This window comes from Oncorhynchus mykiss, chromosome 27 (genome assembly GCF_057628025.1).
Source record: "Oncorhynchus mykiss isolate SJ-2025 chromosome 27, ASM5762802v1, whole genome shotgun sequence".
NCBI classification, from domain to species: Eukaryota; Metazoa; Chordata; class Actinopteri; order Salmoniformes; family Salmonidae; genus Oncorhynchus; species Oncorhynchus mykiss.
In genome coordinates, this window is record NC_143048.1 from 7,620,311 (window position 1) to 7,635,283 (window position 14,973).

General features: G+C 39.4%; 1 protein-coding gene and 1 long non-coding RNA gene across 2 annotated transcripts in view; both read right to left on the minus strand.

The window, feature by feature from the left end:
• Nucleotides 1-14,973, minus strand: part of ptgir (prostaglandin I2 receptor) — a 63,766-nt gene that overhangs the window by 38,532 nt on the left and 10,261 nt on the right. The gene's annotated exons all lie outside the window — the stretch shown is intronic.
• LOC149971211 (uncharacterized) lies at nucleotides 8,659-11,548 on the minus strand. The gene is made up of 2 exons (XR_016492625.1): nucleotides 11,252-11,548; nucleotides 8,659-10,476 (listed from the first exon to the last, which is right to left on the minus strand). It is a non-coding gene; the product is annotated as an uncharacterized LOC149971211 (long non-coding RNA).

A 14,973-nucleotide genomic window follows, 5' to 3' on the forward strand; every position in this document is an offset into this window, starting at 1 on the left:
TCCCACACCTTTCCTAATTTTAACCCTGCCCTCTACTGATCTCTGTATTGATGAGTAACCTGAAGTGCCCACACTGCTGCTTCACCCACATGATAAAATTACAATAGTATAAATACGGACTTTCCTGTAGTATTTACAGTTAACTCTAGTATAAATAGGGTTGGGCGGTGTACCAGTATTGATGCATTGACCGGTTTGACTTTTTACTTTACCTTCTATAACGGTTTTTCAATGTTTGGTTTGTTAAAAGTGATACTCCGGCTACGGATGCAAAGGGTTGGAAACTTTCCGGGAAATTAACAGAAATTTTCCATGGGAAGTTAAGCCTGGGAATTTGGAGAATTTTGCTTAAATTCATTAAAAAAAAAGTTATAAGCTAACATTGAACCTTTTTTGTGGGATACACATAAGGCAATTCTAGGTCTTGTGGCATATTTTGGTTAAACTATCCCCAATTCAATGGAATTGCAACCCTCTGCATGTGTAGCTGATGTGAAATTGCTAGCTAGTTAGCGGTGGTGCGCGCCAGTGGCGTTTCAATCGGTGATGTCACTTGCTCTGAGACCTTGAAGTATTGGTTCCCCTTGCTCTGCAAGGGAAGCTGCTTTTGTGGAGCGATGGATAACGATGCTTCGAGGGTGACTGTTGACGTGTGCAGAGTGTCCCTGGTTCGCGCCCAGGTCGGGGCGAGGGGACGGGCGTAAAGTCTATACTGTTACATTGATGCTGTTAACCCGGATCACTGGTTGCTGCGGAAAGAGGAGGAGGTCAAAAGGGGGGTGAGTGTAGCCGAGTGTTAATTTACCTGTTTCCACAGGTTTCATTTTAAAACATTTATCTTACAAAGGAGTTGTTTAATCTAACTGCTTAACTATTTATCTGTACATGGAAATGTATTTGTATTTGTTTTTTTAACTCATTTTTCTCCTAATCTTTACAGGAAACTGTCACGGGCACTATCTGATGTGTGGAGACATTTCACTGCATCTAATGTAGAATGAAAAATAAATAAGAATAAGAATTAGTTCTTAACTGACTTGCCTATATAAATAAAGATAAAATAAATATAATCCTCCAAATCCCACTAACATCAGCTGCCTCAGAGCGTGACTGGTACTTGTTTGGGAACACACACACACCAAAGCATGAAATAGGCGGACCAATACAAGCGTTGAAAAATTGGTGGCCACCTGGGCAAATTTGAGGCTTTTTGAGCCTGACAACGAGCCATCCTCAATAAGGTTGGAAAGTGACAGTAAAGATGAGCCCTCAGAGTCTGATGTTCAAGAGGTCCAGGGAGACCAAAGATTTAGCTTAGACTATCATTTTACAGATGTATGTTGAAAATGAGATGCGATGGATCATTGGGAATCATTCAATATTCCCTTTCTTTTGTGGTTCAGTGAAATCATCCCATGTGAATGAGTCAACTCATTTAATTGAAGTTCGATCCGTAAAACATTATTTTATTTTTCTCTATTGAAAAGATTTGATCATTTTCAATTATGTCTACTTATGATAAAAAGGTAAAATGGTGAATGCTTTTCTCCATACGTTATGGTAAATATATCCAATGCAAAAAACATCTACATTTAAATGGTATTAATATTACATTTGCATATATTTTTGTTAATTCCCATGGACTGTTTCCACCTCTGAATATCCCCCAAAATGTGCAACCCTAACTCCGGTGCGTATAATGTCAGTGTTTATAGTTTACACCGTTTGCTACTTGAGTCATCTCTCTCTCGCTGCTCTGCTGCTAACCACACCAAACACTGCTCCCTGTCACTCAAGGAGAGAGCAGTTGCTCGACCAAAGAGTCATGAGCACTTTCTTTCTGTTCATTCTGCATGGTCAGATGGATGCAACAACGTTGGTGACATGCTGCTTTCCACAAGTGTTCTATAAACTATTGGTTTGTGTATCTGTCTGCAAACTACTATCTGCTAGTTAGTCTTTTCTTAACAATTTGTGTTAGCCGCTAATGCTAATCGCTAGTTGCTACATGTACTAACGCCTCAATCACACGGACAGCGTCATTGCATTTTGGTAGTACGTTAATTTCCAACGGGATGCTGCGTTTGCCTTGCAGCACTGCGTTGCAGGGGCAGTTGCATTGCGTTCTGTGTATTGCATACGTTGGATTTATCGAACGTATGTGATAGAAATGGTAGCAGAAGGTGAATGTTGAACTTTTATTGCTCGCATATCCAGATGATGCGGCATACCATTTTGCCTAATGACGCTGTCGGTGTGAGCAAGGCATAAGAGTCAGTGCAAACGTAACTAGCTAGCTAATACTGCCTGGTACCAGTGCTGGTGTATGCCTAGATAAGCATGTTTGTACAACGGTATCTTTTTTATTTTACCTCCTTTTGCGTGGTATCCAATTGTTAGTAGTTACTGTCTTGTCTCATCGCTGCAACTCCCGTAAGGACTCGGGAGAGGAGAAGGTCGAGAGCCATGCGTCCTCCGAAACACAACCCAACCAAGCCAGGCTGCTTCTTAACACAGCGCGCATCCAACCCGGAAGCCAGCCGCACCAATGTGTCGGAGGAAACACCGTACACCTAGCGACCTGGTCAGTGTGCACTGCGCCCGGCCTGACACAGGAGTCACTAGTGTGCGATGCCCACTATATTCCAAACTGTTGATTCCATTATTTCAACAGTTCACCAATTAACTAGGCCTAAATTTTTCTGCCAATTTCATGCTGCGTGGCAGAGTGTGGAAAGGATAATAAAAGTGCCGAAAATGCAGAAAGAATTGGTTTGGGGTTGGATTTGTTAGGTTCTTATTTTTCAGAGTAAATAACCCACGGACACCAGAGAATCTTTAACCAAGTTTAATTCTCCCCAAAGGTTCTGTACATTTGTAATCAGAGAGCAAAACATTTATCACCATCACAGTTATATACATCCTACTTAAAAACACTCCTCTCCAATCCTTACATTTTATGGCTCTACAGGAAGCTAATAAAGAGGGTAACAGGATACCAAACCTTTATTGCTCCTTTAAGAGAATCTGTCCTCACCTCCTGACCTCAACCCCTCCTTCATCTAATCCACAGATGTCTGTCTCCCGTTTCACACATTGCTCTCCTCTCAACCAACACATTCCACAGCTATCTGTCTTTCTACAGAGACCCAGTCTCTTTGACTCCTTAATATACTATGCATCTGATCTATCATGTCTTTAATATCTCAATGTTCAAAATGTTAAATCCAACAGATTGAACAGTATAAATGGAGATATTGAAATCACTTAAGGTATGTGTTGCCACTCAAGAGTCATGAACTACTCATAAAGCATATTTACAACTTTTGTTATTCAAAAACATCAAATACTGTCAAATATATTGTGATATTATATTTTGTCCATATTAGAGGTCGACCGATTATGATATTTCAACGCCGATACCGATTATTGGAGGACCAAAAAAACTGATACCGATTATTGGAGGACCAAAAAAGCTGATACCGATTAAATCGGCCATTTTGTATTTATTTATTTGTAATAATGACAATTTCAGCAATACTGAATGAACACTTATTTTAACTTAATACATCAATAAAATGTATTTAGCCTCAAATAAAGAATGAAACATGTTCAATTTGGTTTAAATAATGCAAAATCAAAGTGTTGGAGAAGAAAGTAAAAGTGCAATATGTGCCATGTAAGAAAGCTAACATTTAAGTTCCTTGCTCAGAACATGAGAACATATGAAAGCTAGTGGTTTCTTTTAACATGAGTCAATTTTCCCAGGTAAGAAGTTTTAGGTTGTAGTTTTTATAGGAATTATACGACTATTTCTCTCTATACCATTTGTATTTCATTAACCTTTGACTATTGGATGTTCTTATAGGCACTTTAGTATTGCCAGTGTTACAGTATAGCTTCTGCCCCTCTCCTCGCTCCTACCTGGGCTCGAACCAGGAACACAACGACAACAGCCACCCTCGAAGCAGTGTTACCCATGCAAAGCAAGGGAAACAACCACTCCAAGTCTCACTGCAAGCGACGTTTGAAATGCTATTAGCGCACACCACACTAACTAGCTAGCCATTTCACATCGGTTACACCAGCCTAATCTCGGGAGTTGATAGGCTTGAAGTCATAAACAGCTGCTGGCTTACGAGCCTGCTGCTGCCTACCATCACTCAGTCAAACTGCTCTATCAAATCATAGACTTAGTTATAACATGATAACACACAGAAATACGAGCCTTAGGTCATTAATATGGTAGAATCCAGAAACTATCATCTCGAAAACAAGACGTTTATTCTTTCAGTGAAATACGGAACCGTTCCATATTTTATCTAACGGGTGGCAACCATAAGTCTAAATATTCCTGTAACATTGCACAACCTTCAATGTTATGTCATAATTACGTAAAATTCTGGCAAATTAGGTGGCCCAAACTGTTGCATATACACTGACTCTGCGTGCAATGAACGCAAGAGAAGTGACACAATTTCACCTGGTTAATATTGCTTGCTAACCTGGATTTCTTTTAGCTAAATATGCAGGTTTAAAAATATATACACTTCTGTGTATTGATTTTAAGAAAGGCATTGATGTTTATGGTTAGGTACACATTGGAGCAACGATACGCACCGCATCGATTATATGCAACGCAGGACACGCTATATAAACTAGTAATATTAACCATGTGTAGTTAACTAGTGATTATGATTGTTTTTTTATAAGATAAGTTTAATGCTAGCTAGCAACTTACCTTGGCTTCTTACTGCATTCGCGTAACAGGTGGGCTCCTTGTGAGGCAGGTGGTTAGAGTGTTGGACTAGTTAACCGTAAGGTTGCAAGATTGAATCCCTGAGCTGACAAGGTGAAAATCTGTCGTTCTGCCCCTGATCAAGGCAGTTATCCTACCGTTCCTAGGCCGTCATTGAAAATAAGAATGTGTTCTTAACTGACTTGACTAGTTAAATAAAGAATAAATAAAGGTGTTACAATTATTTTTTTGAAATTGTCCAAAAATGGTGTCCAAAAATACCAATTTCCAATTGTTATGAAAACTTGAAATCGGCCCTAATTAAAATCGGCCATTCCGATTAAATCGGTCGACCTCTAGTCGTTATCACCCAGCGCTAACTATAAATACTGTAATAAAAGAAAACTGTAGTATATACTATAGTAATTAATGTAGCATTTTTGCAGATTGTAGTATTTACTTTAGTATTTTTGTGGACTATACTGTAGTATTTACTGTAGTGTCTTTGTGGACTATACTGTAGTGTCTTTGCGGACTGTAGTATACTGTAGGATTTACTGTAGTGTTTTTGCAGACATTACTGTAGTATTTACTATATATATATATTATATATATATATATATATATATAGTTTACATAGGAAGCTTTCTCCTCTAGGACACCTACTGGAAATATACTAAAAGAGCAAATATTCCACAACCTGTAGGTAGGTAGGACTTGGTTCTGAACAGATAGTTCAGAGTTTCTGTTCTTTTCAATTACCATTAGGCAACAGAATATTTAGATTTCTCACTTATGAATGGCACAAGTTGCGATATGGGGGTGGGGACCGGGCAAGGAATATGTCAATTGTATACTGTAGTATTTACTACAGTAAAAAAAAAGTGAGACGGCGGGGGGAGGTCATGGAAGTGAGTTTGTTCTCTCTTTCACACAGCACATCTACTCTCTGGAATACTCCACACTAGACATGTGGAACTATGACAACAGCATTATAAGGCATGCTGGTCAATGGACAGCGCCTGTGGTCAATTCCTCAAAATTATTTGAGTGAGTGTGATGTCAATCCACTGATGTGGAGGTCCTGACTGGTCCTTACCCACTGAGCTTCTGTCCACTAAGACTCAGAGCAATAACACAGGCCAAAACAATGGATCAGATCACTGCACAGACACCTTACACTATGAGCCTGTCCAGCCAGTGCTTGTACTCCATCTTTCACTCCTATACGTGGTTTGTTATCTGAGAGGAGGATATTATCAAGTTGTATGATTCTTATCACACTGCCTAAGGGATAAGAGGTTCTTGGAGCGAGCCCTATTGTGTTCCATACAGTTTATAGAGAAGAGCAGAAGCTTAGAACTATCCGTTCAGACCTCAGTCCGACCTTCCTACAGGTCATGAAAAATTTGCCAGTCCGCAAAAAAACGACAGCATACTACATTAAGTATTTATACCATAGTAAAGTAAATATTACAGTATACTACAGTCATGTCTGCAAAACAGTAAATACTACAGTATTCACTGCAGTGGTTTTGCAGACTTTACTCTGCAAAAATACTACAGGGCATACTACAGTAAAGTCCACAAAAACACTACAGTGAATACTATAGTATTTTTTCATGTGGCTGAACTACATTCATCATCCCCATTTGACTAACTAGATGGTGAACAAACATGCACGCAGCAATACATGCGCACTACCTAGAGATGATAGATACAGTGCCTATAGTAAAAGTCTACACAAACCCTGCACAGTGGTCACATTTTGCTGCCTTAAAATTAAATCGCTAAAGGAATACACTTGTTTTTTCCCCCTAACGATCTACACAACATACTCCACATTTTCAAAGTTAAATAAATATAGATAATTGTCCTAATTAAGTACAAATAACAAAATGTAGACGTTTTGATTTGATCCCATTGGGCACACCGTCATTTCACATGTAGAATTGGGTAGTATTTGGTTGAAAGTGTTGATCAATGAGATCACAACCTATTTTTCACCCAAAAATGTGTTTAATTGCCAAGGTATTATTATCACAATGCTTTCAACCATCTAAAAGCACAACCAAATTCCAATGGAAAATCAATGTCAGATTTTGGTTTTGTGGTCATCAAAATATGTTATCACTACGCTTTTAACCACTTATAAGCACAACAAAGTTCAAATGGGACTAGAATGTAAGACACTTTCACTGTGCTTCATCTAATAACACAACCAAATATCCTGGATTGCAGTTTAAATGAGAATAACGTACATAGTGCAAGTGATAAATGCTGTTGCAGATTATTATAGCATTTGTGAAAATGTCCATAGAGCTGCAACCTTTGCATGCTAATCCTGAACATGTACGCTTTCTATGATTACATAAGACATTTATTGTTACAGTGACCTCAATGTGGCCATGGCGTGTTACTCATTTTAAAAGGTTGAATAAATACAGTAACATTAGTTTGTAAGATAGCCTTAACTATAGGCTATTTAAAGCTGCAATGTAACTTTTTGGGGTGACTCGACCAAATTCACATAGAAATGTAAGTTATAGATCGGTCAATCTCATTGAAACCATTCTTAAGTTTAGTTTTTTGCACCTTTCACTTTAGTACACCAGCTTCAAACAGCTGAAAATACAATATTTCTGGTTATGGAAAATATATTTCACAGCGGTTTACATGGTGCAATGATTCTTTACACTATACTTACTCGTTTTGTCACAAACTGGAATTAGGCAAACTATTATAATTTTAGCAACCGGGAAATGGAGGAGCGATTTCTGCATAATGCATCTTTAACCCCCTAGAGATGATGTCCGCGCCTCTGCGGAAATCAAATTAGCATAAAATAAAAATCCCCATAAAATCCATCCCGTTAAGCTACAGATCTGTTTTTTGCATTGGATGCATCTCAATCCATCTGCATCCGCCAATGTTGCACTTCCGCAAATGCAGTGAAAGGGGAACAGAGCTAGAGCAGTGTTTATCAGACCATGAGACATCAAAATCGGTATTCTCACAAAATTATCTGTCGCATCCAAACGGTTTGGCCTATAAACTATTATGACCCCTTGATGGAAAGATGAGACTCATGAACAAGATGGTGTTTTGCTCTACAACCACCACAAGTGTTTTGGGACTCGTCTGAAGTCGGTACAGCCAATCTGCCAACGTTTGTGTGTTGCGCCCAAATATTTTGTGCTACACATTAACATGAAAGGTGAGACTCCCATAAACACATACAGTGGAGCAAAAAAGTATTTAGTCAGCCACCAATTGTGCAAGTTCTCCCACTTAAAAAGATGAGAGAGGCCTGTAATTTTCATCATAGGTACACTTCAACTATGACAGACAAAATGAGAAGAGAAAAAATCCAGAAAATCACATTGTAGGATTTATTTGCAAATTATGGTTGTAGTAGAAGGTGACCCAACTGTGGTTTGTGACTACAATGAATTCCAGTTGTAGCCAATTCAGTCGCAGTCATTCTGTTACTGCTTATTTGGTCATTCTGTTACGATTTGGTAACAGAATGACATTTGAATCACCTAATAAATCATAAAGTATGTTATCAGTAAAAAAACACTAATTGGTAGGTCTACCTTTACTTGTTACTTCTGTAAACTTGAATTATTTCTGGTGACAAAATGACAAGACAAAGGCAATATTTCTTAAACTTCCAGAAGACAAGACCCCTTTTCCATCTAGTTGACCAGAAAGACTTTACTTATTCCACATTTTTAAGATGGAAAATGGTTGAACAATTGATATATGCCTTAATAAAAAAATAAGTCTTAGCTTTCAGTTGACACCAAATTTGATATGCTCCTATAAACTTCATGTTAGTGGTCATAGAGCCTTTTACATGGAAATGCCAGACACTGTATCAAGCAGCATCAGTCCAGGGCACTCATCTCTCTCTCTTTCTGGTTTTCAACCTCTCACTCCTCCCTCCCTCCCTCACCCCATCCATCCGTTGCAGAGTAGACAGACTGAAAGCAAACATCCTCGTGTTATCAGCCAAACGCACCATATTTATCTCTTCTTTTCATCTCTCTCAAATTCACTTGTTCCAGCCAGCCTCACTAGATCTTGTGGCAGTGCTGAAAGCAGACCGCTGTGAGAAAAGCATCTATTCTTCAGCGCCTGGCATTGTGCTCTACTGTATAGTGTTACATCAATGTGTTTGCATTCCATTAATAAGAACTGGACAGAAAGATGGCGTCCTGCCTGTGAGTCTGCGTGTGTGTGCTCAGTATTGACAGAAGTGGTAAGAGCATTACATAAACTAGACTCTCTCATTGCCACTCCTATTTGCCATATTTTCCATTTAAGCCTACTAGAAAGTGTGTGCCCCCAGATCTGGAGGGAAGCAAAAGTCATTCCCCTACCTAAGAATAGTAAAGCCCCCTTTACTGGCTCAAATAGCCAACCAATCAGCCTGTTACCAACCCTTAGTAAACTTTTGGAAAGTATTGGTGTTTGACCAGATACAACGCTGTTTTACAGTGAACAAATTGACAACAGTCTTTTAGCACACATATAGGGAAGGACATTCAACAAGCACAGCCTTACACAAATGACCGATGATTGACTGAGTGAAATTGACAATAAAAAGATTGTGGGGGCTGTTCAGTGCGGCTTTTGACATTATCGATCATAGTCTGCTGCTGTAAAAACACACAGTATGTATTATGGCTTTACACCCACCTGCTATATTGTGGATGAAGAATTACTTGTCTAACAGAACACACAGGGTGTTCTTTAATGGAAGCCTCTACAACATAACCCAGGTAGAATCCCCAGGTTCAGTTGTCTAGGCCCCTTACTTTTTTCAATCTTGACTAAAGACATACCGCTGGCTTTGAGTAAATCCAAATGTGTCTATGTATGTAGGAAGACTGAACACTGTTCACGTCAGCTAATACAGCGACTGAAATGACTGCAACACTTAACAAAGAGCTGCAGTTAGTTTCAGAGTGGGTGGCAAGGAATAAGTTAGTCTTAAATATTTATAAAACTAAAAGCATTGTATTTGGGACAAATCATTCACTAAACCCTAAACCTAGGGATGCACAACATAAAAATCAGTGAACATATCGGAATCGGGCGATATTAGCTTCAAATGCCAACGTCGGTATCGGCCGATGTCTAGTTTAACGCCCCGATGTGCAAAACCGATGTCAAAGCTGACGTGCATACCTATATAAACGTAGGTACATGACGTAATGACGCCAAGTAAAACTTTGCGCTATATGTGCAACACAGCATTCCTAAACTAGCCCACAATGTCTGCTGTGTGGATCGAGCTGTCAACAAGTCGACCAGTCATTTAAAAGTGTAGCAAAATTTCAGCGAGACAACTCAAAGGCGAAATCCATTAACCTTTCTGATCTCCCCATCCCGGATCCGGGTTCGTGAATACAGACTCAAGCTCATTACCATAACGCAACGTTAACTATTCATGAAAATCGCAAATGAAATGAAATAAATATGCTAGCTCTCAAGCTTAGCCTTTTGTTAACAACACTGTCATCTCAGATTTTCAAAATATGCTTCTCAACCATTGCAAAACAAGCATTTGTGTAACAGTATTGATGGCTAACGTAGCATTTAGCATTAGCATTCAGCTGGCAACATTTACACAAAAAAACAGAAAAGCATTCAAAAAAATCATTTACCTTTGAAGAACTTCAGATGTTTTCAATGAGGAGACTCAGATAGCAAATGTTCAGTTTTTCCTGAAAGATTATTTGTTTAGGACAAATCGCTCCGTTTTCTGCGTCACGTTTAGCTATGAAAAAACCCCTGTATCCAGGATTGTGTAAATCTATCAGCAAGCTCATTAGCATAACACAACGTTAACTATTTATGAAAATCGCAAATGAAATGAAATAAATATGCTAGCTCTCAAGCTTAGCCTTTTGTTAACAACACTCATCTCAGATTTTCAAAATATGCTTCTCAACCATTGCAAAACAAGCATTTGTGTAACAGTATTGATGGCTAACGTAGCATTTAGCATTAGCATTCAGCTGGCAACATTTACACAAAAAAACAGAAAAGCATTCAAAAAAATCATTTACCTTTGAAGAACTTCAGATGTTTTCAATGAGGAGACTCTCAGATAGCAAATGTTCAGTTTTTCCTGAAAGATTATTTGTTTAGGACAAATCGCTCCGTTTTCTGCGTCACGTTTAGCTATGAAAAAACCCCTGTATCCAGGATTGTGTAAATCTATCAGCAAGCTCATTAGCATAACACAACGTTAACTATTTATGAAAATCGCAAATGAAATGAAATAAATATGCCATCTCTCAAGCTTAGCCTTTTGTAAACAACACTGTCATCTCAGATTTTCAAAATATGCTTCTCAACCATAGGAAAACAATAATTTGTGTAAAAGTAGCTAGCTAGAGTTAGCATTTCACGTTAGCATTTAGCGTTAGCATTAGCGTTAGCATCCAGCACGCAACATTAACAAAAACATAAAAGCCTTCAAATAAAATAATTTACCTTTGAAGAACTTCTGATGTTTTCAATGAGGATACTCTCAGTTAGATAGCAGATGCTCAGTTTTTCCAAAAAGATTCCTTGTGTATTAGAAATAGCTCCGTTTTATACATCACATTTGGCTACCAAAAAAAATCCATAAATTCAGTCCTCAAAACGCAAACTTTTTTCCAAATTAACTCCATAATATCGACTGAAAACATGGCAAACGTTGTTTAGAATCAATCATCAAGGTGTTTTTCACATATCTCTTCATTGATACATCGTTCTTGGACACATGCTTTCTCCCCTGAATCAAATGGTAAAGTAGAAGCAGCTGGCAATTGCGCACCGAATTCGACGCAGGACACCAGGCGGACACTTGGAAAATGTAGTCTCTTATGGTCAATCTTCCAATGATATGCCTACAAATACGTCACAATGCTGCTAAGACCTTGGGCGAACGACAGAAAGTGTAGGCTCATTCGTTGCGCAATCACAGCCATATAAGGAGAGAATGGAAAACAGAGCTTCAGAAATTCTGCTAATTCCTGGGTGATGCATCATCTTGGTTTCGCCTGTAGAATGAGTTCTGGGGCACTTACAGACAAAATCTTTGCAGATTCTGAAACTTCAGAGTGTTTTAATATGCATAGTCGAGCATCTTTTCGTGACAAAATATCGCGCTTAAAACGGGAACGTTTTTTATCCAAAAATGAAATAGCGCCCCTAGAGCTCTAACAGGTTAAAGCCAAGATTCATTGCCCTTGACAATCAACCGTTCTCTGTCACAGGTGATGTTGGCTTTCGCCAACTGGTCATGCACCAGATGTTGCCCTACTGGAGTTACACAGTAATAGCGTCACTGCCATTAGCTTCACAATATACATACTACGGAACGCTGTTTGGGTCTTTGCGTGTCAAAAGAGATACGGTAGCACTGTCAAATCTGTACAAAAAAAGTTGGCAAACAAGCAAACACCGGCCACAAACTACGTGTTTACAATACCGAGTTGGGAATAAAGCATAATTTGTTCGGCCGCAACTTCTGGGATAGCTAGCTTTAGCTTGGTACCTAGCTAGCACCAATACAACAGTCATTTTCATTCTTAGCAATGATTTAGGAATCCTTGTGAGTAAGTACTAGCTAGGTTGCCACTTGTTCGCCTATTGAAATTGAACTTCAGTTCATGAAAATAAATAGCTAGTCAGCAACTTAACCCTGTTGCCCTAACGTTTTATAAGCAGCCAACTAGCTTCATCTGGCTAGTGAGGCTCGACCGCACCGGGTTATGGGTTGTGAAGCTAGCCACAATAAGGATTAGGCACAATAGTGGAATTTCCGGTTTGCCTTCAAAATAACAGTATGTCATTGACAGTAATGCAAATTAATACAAATAGTATAATTATGTCATTCTTTTATTTTGAAGGCTAACCGCAAAGTCCACTATTGTGGCTAATCCTTATTGTGGATTATTATTGCACTATGGGACTCCCAACCATGGCCGGATGTGATACAGCCTGGGATTCGAACCAGGGACTGTAGTGATGCCTCTTGCACTGAGATGCAGTGCCTTAGACCGCTGCGTCCATGTGTGTGTGTTCACTATTTAACTGTACTAGAATGCTTAAATATCGGACATTGGCCAAAAATGTCATATCGGTGCATCACTACCTAAACCTCAACTAAATCTTGTAATAAATCATGTGGAAATTGAGCAAGTTGAGTTGACTAAACTGCTTGGAGTAACCCTGGATTGTAAACTGTCATGGTCAAAACATATTGATACAACAGCAGCTAAGATGGGGAGAAGTCTGTCCATAATAAAGTGCTGCTCTACCTTGTTAACAGCATTATCAACAAGGCAGGTCCTACAGGCAATAGTTTTGTCACATCTGGACTACTGGTCAGGTGCCACAAAAAGGGACTTAGGAAAATTGTAATTGGCTCAGAACAGGGCAGCACGGCTGGCCCTTGGATGTACACAGAGAGCTAACAATAATATGCATGTCAATCTCTCCTGGCTCAGAGTGGAGGAGATATTGTCTTTATCACTACTTGTATTTATGAGAGGTTGAATGCACCAAGCCGTCTGTTTGAACTACTGGCGCACAGCTTGGACACCCATGCATACCCCACAAGACATGTGACAAGAGGTCTCTTCACAGTCCCCAAGTCAAGAACAGACTATGGGAGGCACACAGTACTACATAGAGCCATGACTAAATGGAACTCTATTCCACATCAAATAACTGATGCAAGCAGTAAAATTAATAAAAAAAACGTTTAAAAAAAATACACCCGCTGTTCCATAATACACCTTATGGAACAGCGGGGACTGTGAAGCAACACAAACATAGGCACAGACACATGCATACATATATACAATAGAAAATCCATGTGTGTATGTGGTATTGGTGGAGTAAGGGCCTGAGGGCACACAGTGTGTTGTGAAATCTGTGAATGTATTGTAATGTTTTTAAATTGTATAACTTCCTTAATTTTGCTGGACCCCAGGAAGAGTAGCAGCTGCATTGGCAGCAGCTAATGGGAATCCATAATAAATACAAACACACTTATCATATTAATACCATATTAAAGAGGGAACTATAGTTCCAAAACTAGTTTCTTTCCTCCATCTCCTGTTGCTCAGGTTTCCGTCATGTTCCAACAGTCTTTCAGCTCCAGAAAGGCGGGCAGTCTTACACTCTAACCCCACATCCTAACTATAGGCCTGGGGCTGTAGGCAAAGCAGCTGGGTTTAGCTGGGAAGACATACTACTGTTTTGACATGCACTGCGCTGAACTCATCTCATCCGATACACACTCCTCCATTACCTCGCTCACATTCACATACAGATGCACGCACTCGCAGGCACACACAGAGGCAGTGAGGCATGTCTGAGGTGTTGTGAGTCATTTGGGTGATTCCTTGATGACAAGCTAATAAATTATTCACCAGATTAACGGCCTTGACATGACACTCTGGATGTATCCTGGCTTAAATTTCCTTCAGGCAGAGCCGGCTCTAGCCTTTTGGGAGCCCTAAACGAGATTTGGCGTGCCTGGTTGGCATTCAGCCACGATTACTGCAAGTTTAGATAGCTGGCCAGACTAACTTACCAATTGAAAAATGATGAGCGGTCATTGCTAATTGAGTGCATGTCAGTGACTGACATATCAGAAAAATTGCTGATGCACAACCAAATGTGACCCGTTTCAGGACACTAGGCGTACAGTTGAAGTCGGAAGATTCCATACACTTAGGTTGGAGTCCTTAAAACCCGTTTTCAACCACACCACAAATTTCTTGTTAACAAAACTATAGTTTTGGCAAGTCGGTTAGGCCCAACTTTGTGCATGACACAAGTCATTTTTCCAACAATTGTTTACAGATTATTTCAATGTATCACAATTCCAGTGGGTCAGAAGTTTACATACACTAAGTTGACTGTGCCTTTAAACAGCTTGGAAAATTCCAGAAACTTATGTCATGGCTTTAGAAGCTTCTGATAGGCTAATTGACATCATTTGAGTCAATTGGAGGTGTACCTGTGGATGTATTTGAAGGCCTACCTTCAAACTCAGTGCCTCTTTGCTTGACATCTTGTGAAAATCAAAAGAACTCAGCCTAGACATCAGAAAATAAATTGTAGAGCTCCACAATTCTGGTTCCTCCTTGGGAGCAATTTCCAAACGCCTGAAGGTACCACGTTTATCTGTACAAACAAAAGTATGCAAGTAT